Below are 9192 nucleotides of genomic sequence, written 5' to 3'. Positions count from 1 at the left end.
GGTTGCGAACGAGTCAGCTCTTTGAGCTGGCTCTTTTTTTTTTTTAAAGGGACTATTTGTAACTTTCAGAAATGCTTGTTAACAGCGACACCTGTGGCCGTTAAGTCAACGAAAGTCAGCATCGGGCTCGCGCTTGCTCCCTCTACATAGACATGAACGAGCATCGCTCAAAACAGTGAGGCGACACGTCAGCTGAAACCACAATATCACTATATTTCAGCTGCTTGGCAGTAATGTTAGCTGACCAGACGAAGGTCTCTCCATGAATCAATGCTGATCCTAGTGTTGGCTTTTCCTGCTTCAGCCTCCCGACCGCGGTCAGAACAGGGAAGACACCGGAGTTTTGGTCGGAGCCGATAACGTTTCTCGCTGCAGAGCCCCGTCACTTCACAAAACACGGGAAATCTCAGTTGGTCTGGAGGAGCTGTAGCAGTTATTTCTGCACAAACATCCACTGAACATTTACTAGATATTCTCAGAGCTAAACTAACTCTTCTGCAGTGTGTAGTGAGCGCGCATGCACATAAGAGTGGAGCGTGAGAACGCGCGGTGTGTGAGTGAAGGCAAGCAGGCAGAGGAGCACAGACTCCGGCCCTGGAGACCAAAGCTACGGGCTCCCCTGTGTCTTCTGGCCGTGGTCGGGGGGCTGGAGCAGGAAGAGTTGACACTGTTTTGCAAGACGGGCTTCACTAAATATAGCTTTGAGGTTTTGGTGCTTCTGTGTAGTTTGTGTTGGAGTCTGAGTCTGAACAGCATAGCCACACACGATCGCGCATATGCGAGCGTGCATGGGAAACCAACCCGGTAGATTTATACCTGTAAGAAGTTACAAACAGTCCCTTTAATTAATTCAAGGCAGAATGATAAGACGATCATCTCCGCGCCACGGGCACTCCATGCACTGACTGACTGAATGTTGTGTTAATGACGTCCGTGCGACCAATCAGGTGATGACAGATGAGGATCATACCACCAAGCAGGGAGGGGCGGCGCGCTGACGGTCTACAGGTACAGAGCAGGAGGGAGAGGAGGAGAGAAAGAGAGAGGAGTGCGGTGCGCGAATAGCAGACAAGATGAGTGATAGTCGGAAACGAAGTAGCATGTAAAATGATGGTATTATGGAAATTATAAGGTTTAGTATAATTATATTGAATAATTTAAGTGATATATGTGCACACATACTAATCAGAGGTCAAAACAGCTAAAGCTAAATTTGGCTGAATTATAAAAGGCAGAAGTGGGAAAACGAAGAGCAGTTTGGGAGCCGAAAGAGCCGGCTCTTCTTGGTGAGCTGAGCCAAATGATCTGGCTCACTAAAAAGAGCCGGAATTCCCATCACTAGACAGGAGGACAAAAATAATGCGACGATGAGCGTCATTGAGGGCTGCTGGTGCTGCCTTCAAGAACAGCCACGAATATCGGATATATCACAACAAAGCATAAAAACGAGCCCAGCAAAGTAGTTTTTTGGGGAAAAATATGGGCTTCCTGAGAGGATTAAGTGACAGACAGTCAATAGATAAGTAATGTTATAGTGTGTTTGTGATTTTTCTGCCCACAACTTGAATGTCAACGATTTCTATATTTATATACAACCCAAAAAGAGGAGAGATTACAAGGAGCACTTGAAGGCAGCATTACAGGCGGCTCCACACTTGAGAAGCTGTTTGAAATTCTTCTCAAAAGAAAAAGCTGCCTTTGTGCATGCAGAAATGTTGAGGTTCACATGTTTGTTTGTTTTTAATGCAACGTACATCTATTTTGAATCCAGAAAAATAAATTAGGTCCTTCCTTCAAGCAGCTGTCAGACTCCACAACCAGCACTGCTCCCAGTAGACCACTTACACACCAAAAAAACTTGTGCAATTTTGTTAATAGTCTGTTTATTGTCAATACTGTATATACTGCTCCTATTTTTATACTTCCTTCTATTTAAATGGTTCATATTTTGTTACACTTTGTTTAGCTCTTTTTGACTGTTAGCTGATGCATCTTGTTTTTTGCACTATCCCCTTTGCTGCTGTACACTGCAAATTTCCCCACTGCAGGACTAATAAAGGAATATCTTATCTTATTTTGGGATCCTACCCACATTTAGGTGGGATTTTTACCCTTCTACTGTAAAGGTGGTCAAGGTTTGTGCATGCACCTTGAGCACATCAGTAATGTTGCCAATGTGGCACCACTTGTTCCTCTCAGCTGCTCTTTGGCCTGACACATGGCTTCCTTTTAAACCTCCACTCGGCTGTGTGTACTCATTTAACCCTGTGACCTCCGATTAACCTTAGCAATACTTGCAGGGTTATTCATCAGCAATGACAGCACATTTGTAGTGAGCTCTGACACCTAATTTGCCTGTAATGTACAGGGTGTTTAAGTTGCCACACACTTTGTTTTTTTTCCACCTGCTAACAGCTAAAACAACATTGGCTTGTCCGGACATCACGCAGGGTTTTATAAATGAGTTTCCACAACAGATCGTTTGCATTTCTGATGATATTTGCATCACTTTTGATGAGCAGATGTTGATGGATATTTTAGGTCATGAATTCTTTAACACCTTCCCTTTAACATTATTATATTTACTCACTTATTATTTGGTAGACCTACAATTTAAATTTGTCTCTCTGGTGGCACCTATTCTGGGATATGGTATATGATTATCACTAATATCTTTAGTCGTTTTCCCTCCCCCTTTTAGCCATGCTATTGGAATCAAATTCAATCTCTTGTGCTCTGTGGGTATGCTCTTTTTCATAAATAAATGATTTGCAAAACTGACACTGACACCAGGTCATGAATTTGATTGAAGTGTACGCACAAACACCTGCAGCACAATTGTGTGACATCAAGACAACAAGACACAGCAGCACCTCAGTATAACCTTCCCTACAAAACCTCCTAAAAAGGTACAGTATGTGTAGCATGCAAGATTCTGGCTTGCAGCATGTTGTGCATGTGTGTGAATTCATTTTTCATGCTCTTAAATAGTGTATCTGTGTCTGTCAGGTCTTTAATCCACTGCTCTGTTCAATAATGCTACTTGAGATACATCTTCGTTCCAAGCGTCTGTCCAACAACTCCGCCACATCTGGAAACTTCTGGGAAGAATCTGATTTTGATGGGTGTGAAGGCCTCAATGAGGGCAAATATATTTGGATTTTTTTTACAGCGCTGGTCTTTGTTGTTGGTTTTCCTGCGACCATTTCCATCCTCTGGGAGATGTTTAAGACATACAGGAGAGGAACTCCCTTCACACCAAATGATTTTTTCATACTGAACCTCTCCATCATGGATGGTGTCTTCTTGGTCTTCATCCCACCTGGATTATTAAATCATTTCATCTGGAAAAATTGGCCATTTGAAGCGATTTGGAACGGTGTTTTTGCCTTGAGCACATGTGGGAGACCCCTCATGATGGCTTGTATCTGTCTGGACTGTTACCTGGCTGTGGTTCATCCAATCACCTACCACAAGAGGAAAAGTCTCACTCCCAGGCTTGTGATGGCTGGCATCGTTTGGACTTTGACGGTTGTCGTTGGCATTGCCTACCTTCTTTTCTACAAGTTATACTACTCTATGCTTCCCGCTGTTATCCTTATAATAGCCATAGTAATAATAGGAATCTGTGATTCTTTCATCCTGCATACACTGATTAAGTCTGACCCAGGCAGAGAAAACATCCATCCACAGAAGCAAAGAGCCATTCAGACCCTCGTCAACAGCCTGGTAATGACAGGCTTGTCTTACCTTCCTCCAGTGCTTCTGTTAGCAATAGCGAGGCCCCTGGTCAGTTTCGAGATCTACATGTGTACTGTTGGTATTCCAGTTACACTTACCTCCACTTTGGGATCTGCTGTCATGCCTATACTCCACCTAAAAAATCATGGGAAATTGGATCGTTTCAGGCTCGGATGCTTCAGGAAGTCTTAGTTCATTCCCATTATGACAAGATTTTATCAGGGCTGTCAATCGTTTCAAATATTCAATCGTGATTGATCGTATGATTATCCATAGTTAATTACTTACTTTTTTCTGTTCAACATGTACCTTAAAGGGAGATTTCACAAGTATCTAATACTCTTATCAACATAGTAGTGGGAAAATATGATTGCTTTATACAAATGTATGTATGTATTTATTATTGGAAATCACCTAATAACACAAAACAATGACAAATACTGTCTAGACACCCTCACAGGTACTGCATTTAGCATAAAAAATATGCTCAAATCACTACATGGCAAACTCAAGCCCAACAGGCAACAACAGGTCATTTGCATCGATATTGATTGAGCTTTATTAGGCCATAGAAATAATATTAGTCTTCTTAATTTAGGTGGTGTTCCCCTTTAAGGGCACCCTGGAAGGCACTGCATTCATCATGTTTTCTCCACTGGAAGGGCACCTTAGAGGGCACTTCAGCATGTTTTCGCCACTGGAAGAGCATCCAAGAGGGCACTTTATCATGTTTTATCTACCATAGAGGCCTCTCAGATATCCATGTTGCCCAGAGGGTGAATCCTACAGTATTGACTTTGGTGATCCCCTTACTCACTGTCTACTTAATGGATTGGCACAACATTTACTTCAACTATTGGATGGATTGCCATGACATTTGCTGCACACATTCATGGTCCGCCCAGGATGAATTGTACTAACTTTGGTGACGTGAACTTTGGCTCGCTGTCAGGTCAGAAGACATCAACTGAGAATGCAGTTTAAACAAACAAAACGCTAGTTTGTATATTTATGTCCATGTCACTCACGTGGGCCTTTGTGAATGTCCTGTGCTCTGCGAGTCTGCTCTTTTCCATAAGTATATGCTTTGCAAACTGCCACTAACAGCGGGCCATGAATTTGATTGATGTCTACGGACAAACACTTGCAGCAGCTCCCACAGATGTTTGACACTTTCGTCAAGGCAACAAGACACAGCAGAACCTCAGTGAAAACATCCCTACGAAACCTCATAAAAAGGTACGTATGTGTCTGTTATTTTAATGGCTCAACCAATGTGCAGTAAATTTCAAACTGATAAACTGAACAAAGACATAACATTGTGTTGCCAGTATTTTGGCAGTAGTTTCTTTAAATACAAAAGTTTGTCTGTTCTTTACATTTTTGTATATAACATGCAAGGTTTCTTGCACGTGCATTTGTGTACATTTTAATTTCCTTGCTCTTATCTGTGTCTGTCAGGTCTTTAATCCACTGCTCTGTTCAATAATGCTACTTGAGATACATCTTCGTTCCAAGCGTCTGTCCAACAACTCCGCCACATCTGGAAACTTCTGGGAAGAATTTGATTTTGATGGGTGTGAAGGCCTCGAGGAGGGCAAATATATTTATGCTTTTTTTACAGCGCTGTTCTTTGTTGTTGGTTTTCCTGCGACCATTTCCATCCTCTGGGAGATGTTTAAGACATGCAGGAGAGGAACTCCCCTCACACCAAATGATTTTTTCATTCTGAACCTCTCCATCATGGATGGTGTCTTCTTGGTCTTCATCCCACCTGGATTATTAAATCATTTCATCTGGGGAAATTGGCCATTTGAAGCGATTTGGAACGGTGTTTATGCCTTGAGCACATGTGGGAGACCCCTCATGATGGCTTGTATCTGTCTGGACTGTTACCTGGCTGTGGTTCATCCAATCACCTACCACAAGAGAAAAAGTCTCACTCCCAGGCTTGTGATGGCTGGCATCGTTTGGACTTTGACGGTTTCCTTTTGCATTGCCTACATTCTTTTCTACAAGTTATACTTAACCATGCTTCCCAGTGTGATCTTCATGATAGCCATAGTAATAATAGGAATCTGTGATTCTTTCATTCTGCATACACTAATTAAATCTGACCCCGGCAGAGAAAACATCCATCCACAGAAGCAAAGAGCCATTCAGACCCTCATCAACAGTCTGGTGATGACAGTTTTGTCTTACCTTCCTCCAGTGCTTCTGTTTGCAATAGGGAATCCCCTGGTCAGTCTCAAGATCTACATATGTACTGTTGTTATTCCAGTTACACTTACTTCCACTTTGGGATCTGCTGTCATGCCTATACTCCACCTAAAAAATCATGGGAAATTGGATCGTTTCAGGCTCGGATGCTGCAGGAAGTCTTAGTTCATTCCTCCTCTGCTAATTCCTGCTTCTCCCTTTTAACATAATAAGGTGACGCAGAAGCTAAAAAACATTTTAACTTTTAGTAGTCCAGTTTCAGTAAGCTCTGATATGTTAGAAAGTTAAAATAAACCATGACTCACATTTCAAATAAGCCATATCCCTGACTGAATCATGTTATTTAGATCAAGACATATTTATGTTTTTTTATGTTATGTAATGTTGTTCTTGTATGTTGTTGTTCATTATATGTCATAAGTGTGTTATATGTTTGGAAAAATGATTTGTTTTGCCTTTATGAAAATGTATAATACACTTTATAGATTATTAATGTTTGTATATGATTTTTTTGTTTGGGACTTCAATATACATAGATTTTCTTTGATTTCTTTCTTTCTTTCATTTTTTTATATATTTAATGAGAAATGTACAAAATAATGACTGTAAAAAGGTAGGTATAATAAGGCTTCAGCTTACACCTTTTCAGTCTGCATAAACTTGCTTTGTTTTTTCACTATTTCAAAAGAAATGACTTATTATTGTTTTTTCAAATTATTTTTTATATGTGTATTTGATTAGTATAAGTTTAAGACAACCACAACTAACTAAACTAAGATAAAATTAAATAAAATAAAATTAAATTAAATAAAATAAAATAAAATTAAATTAAATTAAATTAAATTAAATTAAATCAAATCAAATCAAATCAAATCAAATCAAATCAAATAAAACAAAATAAGATAAACTAAACTAAACTAAACTAAAATGAAATAAACTAAACTAATTTAAGGTAAGCTAAGCTAAACTAATAATTCTTACTAAAATCTGTATTCTGATGTTACATGTATACTTAACTGAATGTTGATATTGTGTTGATAGAAATTAATAGTTGGATGTCTTACAAAGGAAAACTCATAATAAAGCTGTTGAACTCAGTTGTTTTGCTCCTGATTATTGATGGTAAACCACAGTTCCTCCGTAGTGGAGAGCAGGCCAACACTGACGACCCAGCTGAGGTGGTTCTGGAGGTACTTCATCTCCCAGCATGCCTCAGGGATGGGATAACTTTCTGTGGAACACTACATCTGACTTAGAGTCACATTGGAACTAAAACTTTCTAGTTAACAGTACTAAGCCATGAACAGTGGATAACAAACCATAACTAGATGTGCTTCTGTATATACTTTCCTATATTTTTCCAAAACTCAGACTCAGACATTATTCTGACAAAAGCGATGAAAAAACTTCTTTTCCACGACAGATTTACATTCGGTTCCTCATGTACGATGATCACATTACAAATGTAAATGATGCCGGCGGGCATTCATCTTTCATGACGGTTGTTCTCATGCAGGTGTGCCGGTATAAACAAACATCATTTACATACTGAAGATGTTGGAAAAAGATACAGTGTGTGTGGGAGAAGTGCAGTATTTTTCCAACATATTACAAGTGTTTCTAAGAGTATTTACCAAAAATAGATTTGTCTGAATCAAGACACTTGATACAGACAGAAAAGTTTTTTTTTCTCCTTTAATGACAGATTTTTTCTCACCTGATTTTATCTCACAAGTCTTATTCTATTACTTCACATGTGTTTTATCATGACATTCTTACAATGACTAAGATCAAACTCTATTGATCACAGAAATTTAGCATACACTGATTCACATTTACATTTAAAAAATAGTAGAATTAATATAATCAGGCACAATAATGTCAACAACGTTGACAAGATACATGAATATTATGTGATTATGTGATTGATTATGTGATGAACTTTTACAGCTCTTTCCTTAAAATGATTCTTTTCTACAAACCATCATCATCATTAATATATGTGATATATTGGAAGCAATTATGGCTCAAATCATTACAAATCATTACCCCTGACTAAGTGACATTTCATGGATATTTCATATTTCATTGCATAACAATAACAGTACAGAACAACTAATAAACTCTACAATTAACCCAAATAGTGAACACAATAACTGAAGGAATTTGGTGTAAAACAAGCGATTTGAATGAATTTTGAGCAGATTATTTCCTGTGAATATCACATCAGAGATGAGTTTTCCTGTTATTTTTAGGAACTTTTAATATAATTATCTGTCTGTATTTTGATTATTTTTTTTAAAATCATACATACTTAATAGGCTTCTTTTTTTTGACAAATTCAATGTTTTCTTTTCCCTGGTGCTTGGCCATTGTTCTGTTAGCTCTAGGGCTGACCCGAATGCTTCGGAGCTTTGACTGTTGCCATGGTATTCAACCTCCAAATATTTTTTTTTGTTTATATATATATAAGTATGTAATAATAATGTATAAATCCCAAAATAGCCCATAAAATAAGGAATAACATTATTTATTACTCATATTCAACATTCATTATTATTAGTTATTCTCAGACGGATATCACTGTTTGTTGTGTGTGTGCAGTAGTGCGGCAGCAGCACTGAAACAGTGGAAATGGAGGCAGACAGACAGAAGAACATGTCAGTTTGCTGCGCTGCGCCACAAAGTGAAGCTTCGAATACCTTCGAATATTACTCACCGAAGGTTCGAAGCTCAAAAAATGGTATTCGGGACAGCCCTAGTTAGCTCTTTGGTGTACACGACATAAAATCAAGAAGGCCTCGCGGGTCAAACACAGAGGCAAACGGAACCTCCGTGTCAAATCTCATGCCCGCTCCAGCTCATATACACACGATTACAATATACTAAACGGAAGAACTCACTGTAACTTTAAGCTAAGAACATTTACTCTTAAAACAACTACAGTATTCCTAAATGCCAGTTCATTGAAATCGATATATTGACATGTTGGGATAGACGTTATAACATGGTAGGAAACAAAAATATAAACAAAACAGTACGATAAATAATGGGATGGATAAGGATAATAAATCAGCCAAAAGAAAAGACTCCCAAATGTCCCACAAGATAGTTGTACAAAATGCCAGAGGGGATTTATCATGGATGTATTAAAAGAACATAATAAAGACCACAGGAGAAGAAATGAAGGAGGAAGGGCTCTGAACATGGCTCTGAACTTCTCATATCCTG

The sequence above is a fragment of the Sebastes fasciatus genome, chromosome 20 (genome assembly GCF_043250625.1).
Source record: "Sebastes fasciatus isolate fSebFas1 chromosome 20, fSebFas1.pri, whole genome shotgun sequence".
In the NCBI taxonomy this organism is placed as follows: Eukaryota; Metazoa; Chordata; class Actinopteri; order Perciformes; family Sebastidae; genus Sebastes; species Sebastes fasciatus.
This window is presented reverse-complemented; position numbering follows the sequence as displayed.